The sequence below is a fragment of the Canis aureus genome, chromosome 6, assembly GCF_053574225.1.
Source record: "Canis aureus isolate CA01 chromosome 6, VMU_Caureus_v.1.0, whole genome shotgun sequence".
NCBI classification, from domain to species: domain Eukaryota; kingdom Metazoa; phylum Chordata; class Mammalia; order Carnivora; family Canidae; genus Canis; species Canis aureus.
This window is the reverse complement of record NC_135616.1, coordinates 76,345,319-76,361,118: the sequence shown is the minus strand read 5'-3', so window position 1 is coordinate 76,361,118 and position 15,800 is coordinate 76,345,319. Positions and strand designations below refer to the sequence as shown.

General features: G+C 35.0%; 1 long non-coding RNA gene across 3 annotated transcripts in view; it reads left to right on the top strand.

The window, feature by feature from the left end:
* LOC144316449 (uncharacterized) overlaps nt 1–15,558 on the top strand; it is a 52,892-nt gene extending 37,334 nt beyond the window's left edge. For 2 of the 3 annotated variants that reach the window (XR_013382401.1, XR_013382400.1), the window contains 3 exons: nt 568–619; nt 14,560–14,685; nt 15,422–15,558. This is a non-coding gene — a long non-coding RNA (uncharacterized LOC144316449). The remainder of the gene's footprint in view (nt 1–567; nt 620–14,559; nt 14,686–15,421) is intronic. The other variant, XR_013382402.1, reaches the window with a different exon arrangement.
* Nucleotides 15,559–15,800: the final 242 nt, after the last annotated feature.

Below are 15,800 nucleotides of genomic sequence, written 5' to 3'. Positions count from 1 at the left end.
GCCCAGGGCGCGATCCTGGAGACCCAGGATCGAATCCCACGTCAGGCTCCTGGTGCATGTAGCCTGCTTCTCCCTCTGCCCCTCTCTCTCTCTCTCTCTCTCTCTCTGTGTGTGACTATCATAAATAAAAAAAACAAATTAAACAAAGTGCAGTTTTTGTTTTTTTGGACTGATGTATTGGTAAATACCTCATTAAAAAAAATCTCTTTTTGGGGTATGATTGGAATAAGTTGATCTTTCAAACTGCAGCTTATGTATCTATCTGTCATTTAACTATGCTAGACCAGAACTTCTCAGTTTTCAATTTAAATATATGTTTAAATTAGTCATTAGGCTTCAAGTTTTCTGTAAAAACCCAGAGTAACTTACCAGTTATAACTCACAAAGTATTACTCAGACAAAAATTGGGCATCATTATATAATAATCTAATGATTATAACAGTAGTTATTATAGAAAATTCATCAATACGAAATTAACTGCTGCTAAGGTTTAATAGCTTATCACACAATTTTTTCAAATATTACAAATTTTTAAACAAAATACTAATTGTGATATATTTTCTCCAGGTATCAGAAAAATATGAATTTAAGAATTTTCTGGATCAGAAAACAGAACATGGTAAATCATTAGAGAAGGGAAGTTTAAAATACTTGGAATATTGAATATATATATATATATACACACACACATATGGCAAAACATTTGCAGTAAAAGGACAAATGTTCATAGTTACTACTTTGAACAAAATGCTCTCTACAGAAAGTAGAGGCTGGGAATTTCACTTCTGATTTAAAAAAATGCAAAACAAGACAAAACTTCTGATTAAAAAACTTCTGATTAAAAAAACTTCTGATTAAAAAAATGCAAAACAAGACAAAATTTAAAAACTGAAAATTTCATTGAACTGAATGTATATTCTGCTAACCCAGGTACATAGACATAAAATTTGAATATCATTTAATACTAAAACTTTTTTGCCAATTATCTCTATCGAGTAAGACATTTAAAGTTTAAAGAATGACACTACATTACAATTAGGAGGCTTCGGGGAACTATTAAACACACAAAAGCCATCCAAGTGGTTAAAAGTAATCCCATATCCTGGTCACTTTATTCTCTCTGAAAAGATTCTGCATTGTTTAAAAAAAAAAACACCTTGAGGATACAAAAAATGATAATTTGAAGAATAAGAAGGATGTGAGTGGGCAGCATTTATTACAGATTTTAGTAAATATGAAGAAATGGAAATGCATGCCCACGCCAGTAGTACTAAGTGTTCAAAAGTGATATCTGATTTGAAAAATGTCATTAATGATGCTGCAGAAGAAGGGGTGCCTGGGTGGTTCAATCAGTTAGGCATCGGACTCTTGATTTCTGCTCAGGGTTGGGAGATCAAGCCCCACACGGGGCTCTGTGTTCGGTGGGGAGTCTGCTTGGGATTCTCTCTCTTCCTCTCCCTCTTCCCCTCCGCTCCTCTCCAAATAAATAAATAAGTATTTAAAATAATAATAATGCTGCAGAGACAATGTCAAAATGGGGGAAACCATATAACTCATACATGTCATTTAACTCATACATGACTCCATTTTTGGCAAGATAATCATGGTGTTCAGAGAATCATCCAAGAGACTTTATGAACCTAGGAATGGGAATATTTTTTCATTTGGTAGAAACCATAGCAATGACTAATAATAATATATTTATTATATCATGTATATATCATATATAATACATATATGCCATTTGAGGAATGAAATACAAAACCGAATTGTTAAAATTATACCAGATGCAATAAATGAAATTATTTTGGATGATATAAAGCAATGTTAAATATTTCTCAATTATTATAGATCAAATTTTCATATAAGCCATGCAGCATTTTTTTAAAGTTATTATTAGATTTTACAGATCACATTTTACATTTCCAAGGTGCAAGTATTTGGTCCAAAGAACACATGGCTCCAAAAGAATTACTATACACATGTTAGTGGACTGTGTTTAAAAATTACATTTAGATAAAACTAATTTGAAAGGCTAAGCATGCAACAGTATCAACAAGTATGTGTGGAAAACAAAACAGATCACAAAAATATCCTCAGGAAAAAATTTAGACATTGTATATTACTTATTGATGTACACTATATAAATTTGATAATGAAAAATTCAGGTAAGTTCTTTCTTGATATCATCACAGTTTATATTATAAATACAACTATTTTTCAGCTACAATGAAACTTTGGAGTATAAACCCATCTTGAGATTTTTATTGACTAAGTTATAAGATGGCCAAGTTGATGCTATCATGCCACCAAAAACTCAACTGGAGGTAGGATGCTTTAGTTTTTGAAACTATTGATAATATTAACAAAATTTTTCTAGAAAACAAACCAAAGTTCTAATTTCAAATATTTCTTTTTTAAATGCTCAGGATCTATCAGTCATATTTGAAGTAAAATTAGTATTGTGAGCAGAATTATGCAAGGATCAAAAATCAATGTACATAATTTTCTTGAAACTATCAAAAGGGTTAGTATATTTTTGAAGAAAAAGGAAGCAATAATGTTGTTTAAGAATGTCAATAAACAAAAAATAAATAAAAATAAAAAAAAATAAAAAAAATAAAAAAAAAAGAATGTCAATAAACAAATTCCAGCCTCCTGACATTGATACCAATATATATCACTGTAACATGAATAATACTAGTGAAAAGAGTAAAAGAACTGATTTTGGACACAAATTCCTTGATCAAGGGGGTCTATATTCCAAAATTAAATTTCAAAACCAACCATTTTTTTCTATATTGGGTATAACAATATTACTGTGAAAAGGAAGATTCATGATACTGAAAAAAATCTTGGCTTTAACTACTACATCTATGTCAACTTTTTCCCTTGAAATCAATTAACAACCAAGTACAGACTGTGACATTAAAAGAACCTTAAATTTTCTCATACCAGACACCACTGGAGAATATAGCTTTTTCAAGTGAAAATACATGAAAAATTATTTAATGCCTATAACATCTCAAGAAAAAAACAAGATATTGGAACTGATAAACATCAAAAAGAAGTTTATTTTCAAAAGAGGGAACTGTAACTGTTTTTGATTTATTATATCACAGTAACTTTGAGTTCCTATATATTGTGATTAAATATTTGTATTTTCTTTATTTTATGTTCAACAATTTCATTTAATTTGCCTGAACAGAATGGCATTACATTTATTGTAATTGCTATTATGGAAAAATAAAAAATAGACTGATCATTAAAAGCTTTTCTAAGAGAAAGGGTACCTTATTCAAATTTATACAAAGTCTCCTAAAAGAAGATGGCTGTGAGCAGATCCAAACGCACACTTTCTTGTTTCATAACCCTAAAAGCAAGCCAGGTGGGTTCCCCGTAGCTAAAAAGTCTCAAGAACACTCCTGTTCCAACTGGGCTCATCAGCTGTTCTCTGAATCCTTGATGTGTGTGATGAGTTGTTTGTGTGCCCAGATACAACTCACACGTCTAGTCTGGTCGGGAAAAGGGGGTCAAGATACCAGGTTGACACCATCAGTCCAACTACATACAGATGGGGGAGGTAGGCAATTCTAAAAGAGGGGGCAGTTTGAAAGCACAAATACCAAATATCAAAAGGAAGAAGGGATATAATTCAGCATACTAAACCACAACCGCTATCGTCCACTACTGCTGCTTAATATTTTGTATTTGAATTCTGGTCTTTGAAAAATTGCTAACAAGACTGAGAACAGCCAGCAATATAGAACTTATCAGCCCTTATACAGGGCAATGACCAACTTACTACAGATGAATATGAGACCGGTGTCTGTAAAGAATGCAGAATGAGTTGATAAATACAAAAAAGTTTGCAAATTAAACTGAGGAATAATTTCCTTAAATATATCTGGCTAAGTGCTTTACCTGTAGAGAGTCTGAAAATTTAGCCTAGAATCCCACTGAATTCATTTCTGTATATTTTTGAAATTTGTAACATAACATTTAATGTGTCTAGTGAATATTTTATCATCCATTCTATATTGTGGTTTCAGTCATTCTTTTTTTTTCTTTGAATATTTATGAGAGAGAGAGAAAATGAGAGAGAGAGCAAGAGAGCTCAGGGCAGGAGGGGCAGAGGGAGAGGAGAGAGAGAGAAAATCCTCAAGCGGACTCCCCACTGAGCACCGAGGCGTACATGGGGCTGGATCCCAGGACCCTGAGATCATGACCTGAGCTGAAATCAAGAGTCAGCAGCTTAACCAACTGAGCCACCCAGGCGCCCTGCGGTTTCAGTCATTCTTAAGGAAAAGCTTTTTGCCATACTGATAAAGTCCTAAGAACTTTCTCACTTTTTAAAGGAAATAACACCTGAACTTAGTAGATGCCGTCAGCAATTATAGCTGGATTATGGTGCGTGGACAGGGAACTGATGCCCTTACAGAACAGGTTCTAAATAATTTCTATTCCTTTCTGGGTAGGCCATATTCCTCCGTGAAAATGTTTAATAGTCTATTGTTTGATCCCTGGCTCCCTGTCCAATAACTCCTTAGAAGTTCCAACCTTGAACATATTCTTTAGAATCTAGATTTTCAGTTGTGTGTCAGGTCCAGAGATAGAGCAAGTAAACAATGATTCAAATGTCCAGCCCCACTTTACCATCAACTTATATATCATTTATGTCACCTCCTTCTCCATGCCTTTGGGTTTTGCTCATATTTAAAGGAGAGTAATAATCTGATTAAGTAAATACGTATTAAGAGTTTCCTATGTGTCCCATGTCAACTATGCAGCATACAAAATGTGCTTTCTCTGCTGGCCACCGGTGCTGCACCCTTGGTGTATCATCTTCCTTCTATGGGTCTCAGTATAGCCATAAAATATGGATTTGGGGTAGATAATCTCTAGGATTCTCTGATCATATCATGGCATGTTACTGTACGAGTCAAAAGAAAGAGATAATGGCTGTGAAAATTATTTGAAAAGCATAAAATCTTTCATAGTGATGATATCAGAGGAATGGAGGAATATATACATAAAATTTATTTTAAAGAGCATATTTTATTAAAAGCACACTAATATCTAGACCCAATAGGCATTCTCTAGTTGTAAGGAGAACAAAGATGGGGTCACTTATATTGGTCATGCTAAAACTGGACATTTTAGATCATCAGTATTATATCAGAGATTGTACCTCCCACACTCTCAACTTTAATACTACCTTGTTGGGGCTCCCGGTGACTCAGTTGGTTAAGCGGCTGCCTTGGACATGGTCATGATCCCAGGCCCTGAAATTGAGCCCTGCGTGGAGCTCGCTGCTCTGCAGGGAGCCTGCTTCTCCCTCTGCCTCTGCCGTTCCTCCTGCTTATGCTCACTCTTTCTCTCATATAAATAAAATCTTACACAAGACAAAACAACAAAACCCTACCTTGTACCATTATTAGAATTTGGTTCTGAAAAGAGTGGGTCTTCCATGAGTCTGTGCTCTCTTTTGGCCATGAATCAATCTGAACTAGGTCAAAGTAGTGGATTATAATGAGACCATTTTTTTTTCTTTTTCAAATTTAGAAGTTGGTCTGAAAACAGTTTGAAAGGAATAAAAAGGGTTATGAATGCTGAAAATAACATAAAAAATAATTTTTACACTTGTATGCATCCACAGGACCATGAAGGCAAATTATCATTCATTGAAAGCATCTTCTTGCTGGCAGGTAATAATGATGGCTAATGAGAGTGACATTTACACTGCTCAACAAAAAAAGTATTTTTCTAAACATGATGTATAATTAACACAACTTGCACACAAATCATACCCACAAAAAGCATCAAATTATCAAGACTTATGGGTGAATAATGTCCTCCAAAGATTTTCATTCAATCTTTTTGTGTTTTATGAGGAATTTTAAAGCTACTTAAGAGTTTCTTCTTCATTCTTCTAAGTAAAGATAAACCACTTCACATTGATGAAAACTATCAATTCTTTCATTTTGGAAGGAAGAAAAAGAATGTAGGGGAAGGGAAAGAGGGAAGAGGGGAAAAAAAGAAAGGGTAACACTAGATTTTTAATAAAAGGCATTAAAAATGTATGTTACCTTCCATCAAGTATAATGTCTTGTTATGTTTGGATCCTTATTTTTCTTCATAAGTTATATTTTCTGTGATTCTAAAAAGTGTTCCCTTTATTTCTATAAATAATTAATAAATATTTATTTATTTTCAAAATATGTGTGGATCCTTTTTACATTAGTAGCTGAGAGAAATACTGCTAATTATAGATTTTTATATCTGATGAAGGATAAACCTCTTACAAGTCTAACTGGAACTGTAAACACCAAGTATGACCGTACAGGTAAATACAGTAAAACTGTTAAGTTGGGGGGTTTACGGTGAGAATATTGAACTCTATTTTTTTTACAACTTTAGAAAAGACTTCAAAACCGACCGATGCAGAGGAATAATAACATGTTGAGAAAATAAATAGGGATCACAATTTACACTGTTGAACAGAGCTGGGGAAGGTTCTAGTTATAGCTGTGGTTGAGTTCTGTATACTTTTTTCTTCCTGCCTCACGAATTTCCACAGAAGTCTTCACTGCTTAGTACTCACTCAAGTCAGGAGCCAACGTTTCCATCAGCACTGCCTTTCCCGCAGCTATCAGTCCCCAGTTCACCCAAATCTTCCTGCCTCTCGCTTCCTCAGAACTCTCCATTCTGATAAACGAATTCAACGCTCCAACTTACCATACACTTGTTAGAATAGAGCTGGCTCGTGGGTGTTAGCATTGTTTTTTTTTTTTAAGATTTTATTTATTTATTCATGAGAGACAGAGAGAGAGACAGACAGACAGACAGACAGAGGGAGAAGCAGGCTCCATGCAGGGAGCCTGACGTGGGACTCGATCCCGGGTCTCCAGGATCATACCCTGGGCTGAAGGCAGGTGCTAAACCGCTGAGCCCCCGGGGCTGCCCAGCATTGTTTTTTCCTGCAAAATTTCTCCCCTTAGGTCTTTCTTGAACCTCACCAAATTTCAAAATAAAATTTCCTGTAGGTGCCATTTCTGTTCAAGAATACACTCCCTCAGGTCAAGGCCTTTGTCCAGTGATCTTCCCTGTCCCAGTTCAATCTCTCTCTAGGTAGTGATCTGTTCAATTCTGTCCAGACAGGTCAGGCTTTTTCCTATTCCTCACGCGTCCTGTAGATGCCCCCTCTGGTGTCCATGTAATTCTTCTGCCCTGAACTATCCTCTTGCCCAGTCTTATCAATCTTTGTTCAACTTATAAGCAGCTAAACAGCTGCATATATATACATGTACTTACAAAAATAGAACTCATTTTCTATCTCCCTAATGAAGTCTCATGCCCATAATGATCTAATTCTTACTTCATCTGTCTCACTGACTTGAAGTGGTACCCATTCATTTTATTTTTTTTAATCGTAACATGGTATTGTTTGAACATTTTTCCATTAATTGCAGCTATTTGTGTGCCTTAGTGACCAAGAAATCTTAAAGCAATCTGATCTTGGTCAAGAAGGCTATAAGGAAGCATTCACAATTTTTGAACTACAGGAAACATGATGGGAGCTGCAATTTTTTGACTCCATCTTCTCTATATAGGATGGGTAACAGCTGGGATTACTGTACCATTCCTAATGTTTAAAATCTTTTGGTAGGATCCTAGAGCTTTCATTTAAATAATGGTCTAGCACTGACCTGCCTTTACAATCTTCTCTATTGCAAATTTCTGCTATTCTTCCCCCTTTGCTTTATGCTCTTCACTTCTGCTACATAGAGCTGTTTCTAAATCCATGAACTCATCATGCTTGCTTCTGAGATAAGAGGGATGAGGAGCAAAGAAGGAGATCCTGACAGCAAGACCGTTACCTCAGAAGAAAATAAAATATTTAGTCGTAATCTCTGTATAAGCCATTTGCTCTGAAAGATGAGAAATAATCATTCATTAATTTGAAAGCTATCAATAAGTCACGATTGATGGAATGAGCAATAAAAAGAATTTATATGCAGTTAATAGTTTAACTAATGAAGAGGGACTGGGTGTGATAAGAAAAGCTTGAAGAAATGTCCAGATAATAGAATCAACTAAATATTTGGAAATGAAACCTGAAAAAAACTTTCACATGTATCAGCAATTACATATAGAGTATCATGATTTTTGCAGGTTTGTATTTTTTATTTTTTATTTTTTTTAAAGATTTATTTATTTATTCATTCAGAGAGAGCGAGAGAGAGGCAGAGGGAGAAGCAGGCCCCATGCAGGAAGCCCGATGCGGGACTCGATCCCAGGTCTCCAGGATCACACCCCAGGCTGCAGGCGGCACTAAACCGCTGTGCCACCAGGGCTGCCCTGCAGGTTTGTATTTAAGAGGAAATTGAAAATTCTGTTGTATTACTACTGATCATATTCTTTTATATAAAACCTTTGTACATCTCTAAATTTCTCAAATTTTTATCCTGAAAAGCTGAAACTACTATACCTTTTGAGCTGCCTGAAAGTAACACTTGGACTAATTCTGGTGGTAGCAACCAATGTACAGAAAACACATTAAAGAAAACAAACTCTACTCGGGAAATAGTCTGATATCTCATATATAAGTGTGATCAGTGGCAAGGAAAAAAATAACCTGTGACATCAGCAACCATGCTCAATCTTGTCTCAATAAAACCAGAAAATTGAGGATGAACATCCAAAATGATCCTTTACTCAATGGCCAAGAGATAAGCTGAGGGAGGTCTTTCTCTACTTGCAGCCAGTCTGATCTTTTTTGAAGACAAATCTTATGTCTTTCATTTGCTAAAAATTTCCTACTGCTCTTAGGATAAGACAAAATTTGTAACACAAACTGCAAGACCTTGTATCATTTAGCCTTGAGAAGCCACATGTGGGTATACAAAATAATTAAATATTGTTTAAACAATTAATTAAAATGTAAAATAAAACAACAACAAAAGATATTAATACAAATTTGAACTTGGAGGAAAAGAGAGTAAAATTCCTAAGAAACAAAACCAGGAGCTGAAAAACAAAACAATAAATACAATGTTTTGGATCTAGGGAATTATCATACAAAAAATAAATTCAAACAACAAGGCATTTGGGTTCTGATATCCATGTTGGGACAGAAGAAAAGACCTTTGATGCTTAAGTGTGTAGTAATTGAAACTCATAGATTTATATTAAACCAGTCTGTTTTCTCAGTGAAAGAGAGACTAGAAAAATACTGTTCAATAGTTCATGTATATGACAAGAAACTTTATCTTTGCTCAGAGTTTAAGGTTAGCAAAGAAAATATATAAGAACCATATGGGAATTTGGAGTCAGAATTTAATCTATTTGATGAAAGACTCGCCATGCCAAAAAAATATGTAAAAATTGTTCCCAGTCTGGTTTCCCTACATCTGATATCTGGCAGAAACAAACCTAAAACTGTTCTGTGTCAACCCTCCCACTAACAGGACCCAAGAACTGTCACAGAAAAACCATAATCCATTGAAGATGAATTCATGATCAATAATTACAGAACACATGCAAAAATGATCAAGCATAAGTAAGAGTCAGAAGATACAACAAAAGGATTTGTATCTCAAGCACTTAAGATACTATGATACTCATCAACAGATCATAAAATAATTATATTTAAGATAATTTAAATGACAATAGGAAGTAGAAACTACAGAGATATAGAGGACACTATAAGAAGAAATAAACACTTGAAACTGAATCAGATGTAGTGGGTAAGAAAGGGAAATATAGTCACTGAAACATAAACCTAAATGGATGGACTAAACAACACACTAGACACTGCTGAAGAGATCGTTAATAAACTGGAAGATAGACTGGAGGAAAGTATCCAATTATAGCATAAAGGTATAAAGGGCGAGAAGAGTGAAGGAAAGTTACAAGATATGGAAGGTAAAATGTGAAGATCCAGTGTATATCTAAAAGAAGTTTCAAAAGGAGAATACAAATAAAATGGGGAGAGGCAAAGAAATTATGGTTGAGGAGTTTTCAAAATTGATGAAGACATGAATCCTAAAATCAGAGCAAGCCTTAAAAAAATAAATAAGAGGAAACTCACATCTTGACCTGTTTTGTTGATAAGCTCAGAACACCAAATGCAAAGAAAATCTTAAAATCAACCAAAAAGAAAGGACAATTACCTCTAAAAATAGACAAACGGTAAGGAGAGGCCTCAAGTGATATCTTCAAAATAATAAATTGTTTTTCAAGAGAAGGAGAAAAATACATATTTTTAGAATTTCGAAGACTGAATTTAAAAAATATTCTCAGAGAAAGAACTTCTCAACAACATACTTTGAGGAGGAAATTATACTCCAAAGAAATGAGTGTTGGCAAGAAAGCACTAGGAAGCAACGAAATTAGTAAGCATGTGAGTAATTAAAAAATAAATGGAAATAAATTCTGACAAAAATAGCATTTATGTTTAAAGGGGCTATTCAGAGTTTAATAGTTGTAAGTCCTGATTCTCTCTTAAGACAAAAGATTTAGGCAACAATTAATTGTAGACTGTTATGTCAAATATACATGATAAAATTTCATGTTAATAATTAAAAGACTTGATATAGAATCTGTCAATTTGCACCAATATCAGGGAAAAGAGGGGAATAAGATAACTCAATCCAATAGAAGTCAGGAAAAGAAAAACAGAAGCTAAGTTAAAGCATTTCAAAATTGAAATCAGTGTAATATATTTTGAAGTTATTTTAGTCTTATTAAAGTGAATTATATCCATCTAAACCAAGAATTACAATAAATGTAAATTAATTTAGTATATCCATGTGTGTATATGTAATCCACAGAGATTAGAGGAATCATAGTTATGTTAAAAAAAAAAGAGAAGGTGCTACAAAAAAATAGCAGACAATGAAAGACTTGGGAATTTTAAACAGGTGATTGTTGAAATAAAAATTCAGTGAATAATGTGATTAGAAAGAACAGCTCTCACGTCCAAGCTAGTAACCAAGGCATAAAATTAAAGAAATTTCCCATAATGTAGAGTTATTTGTAGACCTACCATATACCACAGAATACATACTTTGTTCCTATTTTGTGCCAGGCACTGCTCTAAGAACTTGACATTACCAAATAATCCAATAAAATACTATTACCCCCACTTTATAGATGGTAAAACTGAAGCACAGAACAATTAAATAATAGACATTATAATTTTTAACTCAAAAAATTTCTCTTGAGTTAAAGTAGTTGTATATTTTGATTAAAAGAGCCTACCACATACAAGCATAATAAATGGATAAAATGTCTATGCCTATAAATAGTTCTGAAAATAAAGAGAAAAACCAAGAACGCTTCCAGAGTGGAAAATCTGGTATCTTACAATGAAATGAATATCAGATTTCTCTTTAGCCTCGGTGAGTGCTAGAACACTATGAAATAATTTCTTCTCCACATTTTGAAGGGATATTGGTTGAAATTATCAGTTATCAAAGACCTAAAGAAAGATATAAAGAAATTTTGAGAATATGCAAAGCAAATGAAAAGAAAATTCCATGCACTTGTGTGAAAAAGTTGTGAGTACCTACCACAGAAAACATAAAAACAAAAAGGATGACTGAGATAGAAGAAGGAATGGCAGCAAGAAGAAAATGATTTTTTTAAAAAAGAATTCTATTGGACTGTGAGATTGAATCATTCCTCTTAAATATTAGAGGATTGGTTATATAAAAATTGCATTCCTTTTTTACATGTCCATGAACATCAGTTATTCCTCCCATGTTTAATATTTATTATCATAATGTAAATGCATTTTTTTGAAGATCTTATTTATTTATTCATGAGACACATACACAGAGAGAGAGAGAAAGAGAGAAAGAGAGGCAGAGACACATGCAGAGGAAGAAGCAGGCTCCACGCAGGGAGCCTGATGTGGGACTTGATCCCAGGTCTCCAGGGTCACACCCTGGGCCAAAGGCAGGCGCTAAACCGCTGAGCCACCCAGACTGCCCTGTAAATGCACTTCAGATACACTTATGGTACCATACTGGAAAAAAAAATCTGTGAATAAGTGGGTCTGCACAGTTCAAACCCATATTATTCAAGGTTCAACTGTATATGGGAGAAAGTAAGTATAGACAATGTCCCTCATGAACATAGATGCACAATATCTAAACACAATTGTACAAATCTAATTCGACAATTCATAAAATGGATAATACATCATGACCAGGTATGATTCATCTCAGGAACACTATATTTATATTTACATTTACATTTACACTTAAATATGTATATATTTAAGAAATAAATTTGCAAATAAATTACAAAGTGAAATGAGCAGTGCTTTTTAATGTTTTCTATTATCTTTTTTTTTTAAGTTTATGTACATAGTTCTTTGCACAATCCTGCAAATCCCTGAGCACTTTTGAAACAGAGGGAGAAAAATATCATAAGCATTAAAAGGTGTCACTGAGGCTAATGTAACATGAGTCTCGGCTCTGGAAGAGTTCGCCCTGAGTTAGTCTAGCTGAGCCAATTAAGCACCTGGCGGTGCCTTGAGTTAGTCTAGCTGAGCCAATTAAGCACCTGGCGGTGCAGGCTCTGCGAGCACCAGGGCTCTCAACAAGCCACCCTGATGCTTCAGAGACACCTCCCATGCCACTGCGGGTTCTGAATGCTGGGGACCAGAGGAAGGCAGATACATGGTGATTAGAAGAAACAAAGAAGAGGCAGGTATTACTGGAAACTTGAGAAGAGCTTTAACAGAAGTGCTAAAGATGATGTTTTTAATGCTTAATTTACTTTTATTTTCAGAATTGCTCCTAGAATTGTAAATCATTCTCCTTTATTTTTAGTACAAAAGATTTTTTAAAAACTATCTTTATGGCACTCCTGGGTTAATGGGCCTCCCACTTTACCTTTTATTCTGTTAGATACCAACGAAAATGTCAGATATTTCTTTATAGTCATTCTAGAATAAAATAATAAATGGTTAAGTTAGTTTCTGAAGTAAAATCATACATTGCTTTTAAAGTTTAGTTTCCACAAACTGCTTAAAATTCCAACTAAAATTGTATTATACCTTTCGGTGAAAAATAGATGGTTGGATTAATTTTTATAAAAGTAACTAAAAATTTAAATAATCCATATACTCTAAAATCTTTGTTCTTTCAGAAGCATCTTTAAAATTTATTTTTATAATCACCTTGAGCTTACCCCTTTCTGAAGGTCTTGCATAGCCTACAGGCAAATGGAAGAAAATTTTGATGGGTGGGGCAAAAAGACTCTTACCTGCCAAAGCCTAGAGGAAGAGAACAGTGGTTCCGTAAAGCAACTGGCTTTCCAGACAAATGTGATTGGTCTTTATATTGTAGCTCTTTTGTGTGAACTTTTTAATTAGCTGTTTACAGCACAGTGTTAACGACACAGTGTGAGCATTTATTGAGCAAGACAGAGGTATAAAGAGAGAAGATCCATGACCATAAATTGCACCCAAACTCCATTCAACTATCTTATAAACCAACATTCCTGCTTATAAAGACAACCAGGTAGCAAGATACAAATGGCCCAGGGCAAACCATCACTATGATCAGAAAAACACTCAGAGTACCAATCCCCTGACTGAGTCTGCAGCATTGCCACATTAGAAAAGAGCCCCCTTTATGAAAATCGATATTATCTCCTTAATAACTTGTAATACCCCATTGTACACATTCCCCTTATGTTTTAATGGCAATACATCACCATAATAATTATTATTTTATTAAAAATACTTAAATAGGGGATCCCTGGGTGGCTCAGCAGTTTAGCGCCTGCCTTCAGCCCAGGGCATGATCCTGGAGTCCCGGGATCGAGTCCCACATCCTGCATGGAGCCTGCTTCTCCTTCTGCCTGTGTCTCTGCCTCTCTCTCTCTCTCTCTCTCTCTCTGTGTGTGTCATGAATAAATAAATAAAATATTTAAAAATAAATAAAATAAAAATAAAAATACTTAAATATATTTATCAGCACCCTATATTCTGCTCTCAGAAGAGAAAAATGTGTTTTTCAAATATTCCTAGGCTTTGTTAATTTTGAGCCTTCCAAAAATATTATTTTATTTTAATTCCCTCTGCTAATCCTGACATTCAATGTGTACTTTTAATCAGAAGCACATCTATTTTTTTAAAGACATATTTATTTATTTGAGAGAGAATAAAGAGAGCAGGGGAAGGGGCAGAGGGAGAGGGAGAGAGAATCCTCAAGCAGATTCCCCATTGAGTGCTGAGCCTGGCACAGGGCTTGAACTTACAACTCTGAGATCATGACCTGAGACAAAATCAAGAGGTGGCCACCCAACCAACTGAGCCACCCAGGCACCCCAGCATAAGATATCTCATTGGTAGATAACGTTTGATGCATTTATCTATCACACTGAGACCACAGGCAAGCCTTAGGATCATGCACTCGATATGTTCAAACATAGATTTAACACTAGGCTAGACTTTTATTTGTTCTATTTATTTTAGTAAACACATAGAAATTATGTTTGGTTATGGTTAATTCAGATTTTTCTATATTCGTGTCATAGGCCAGATCCTCTGAGAAGCAAGATAAAGAAATCAAAAGGGCAAGAGTTGTATCAGATGAAATGCCTGGTGAGAGAAAATGGAAGGAGCGAAAAGAACTCAAGACTGCGACACAAGTCTGACCCCAGGTGAGGAAATGCAGAGGGAAAGAAGGAGGAAAGGCTGAATGGAAGGAAGCATCCTAGATTGCCATGCAATCTAATGGAAGTTTGAAAATGGTTGGAAGTCTTGAGCCAAAGTAGACCATCAGAGGCGCCCTCATGTTTTCAGTAACAGGCCTGCCTTAGTATCTCTGTCACCTTCTGTCACTGGCTGGAGAAGTGCAAACATGCCCGTGGGTCTCAGAGGGCAGTGCCTGGGGCCCTTGGCCAATTACAATCCCCATAGTTGGAGATCAGCAAGGCTCATCTTCAAGGCTGCCACAATGGTCTGCTGTTCAACTTTTGGAAAATATTTTTCCAAAGTTATGAGATGCATAATTTTGACAAAATCAAATCACTACAACCACCTTTCAAAGTGACATCTTCTGATTAGAAGAAAACATGTGGTGTCAGGTTTTAAAAATCTCACAAAGATTCTAATAGGGGCCACTGTTAATGTATTAGTGTTACACAGATCAATTATGGTATCTGATGCTACCATAATGACATGTTTCACTTCAAATATTTCTCATGGCGATTTTAAAGAAAACTGTCTTGATTTAAAACAAAATGGTGGAGATCTAGAAATTTAAGATATTTTTGGAGATAGTTTTATAAAGCAGATAAGAAGATAAGCGATGCAATGGAACCAAAATGATATACCCTTTACTTTAAAATACAGTATTTTAATCGGTCACCTTTCTGATTTTATTTGCTTTTCCAGAAGACCTGTGAATCTTGGGGTATCTAAAAGAAAGATAAACTTCCACATAAACTTGCCACAGAAATTTGTGACATCCCTAGAAAACACCATCCCAAGGAAAGAATTAACGGTATTAAAACATCTCACCCAACCCTGCACTGATGACTAATCTTTTTTTAGAATTTTATGGTTTTCAGCAGGTAGAGAATAAAATAAAATAATAAAATAATAAACCTTTTCTGTAAGTCTTCCGCGTGGAACAAAATAAAGCTTGCTAAGGCAGCCCGGGTGGTTCAGTGGTTTAGCACCTGCCTTCAGCCCAGGGCATGATCCTGCAGACCTGGGATCAAGTCCCATGTCGGGCTCCCTTCATGGAGCCTGCTTCTCCCTCTGCCTGTGT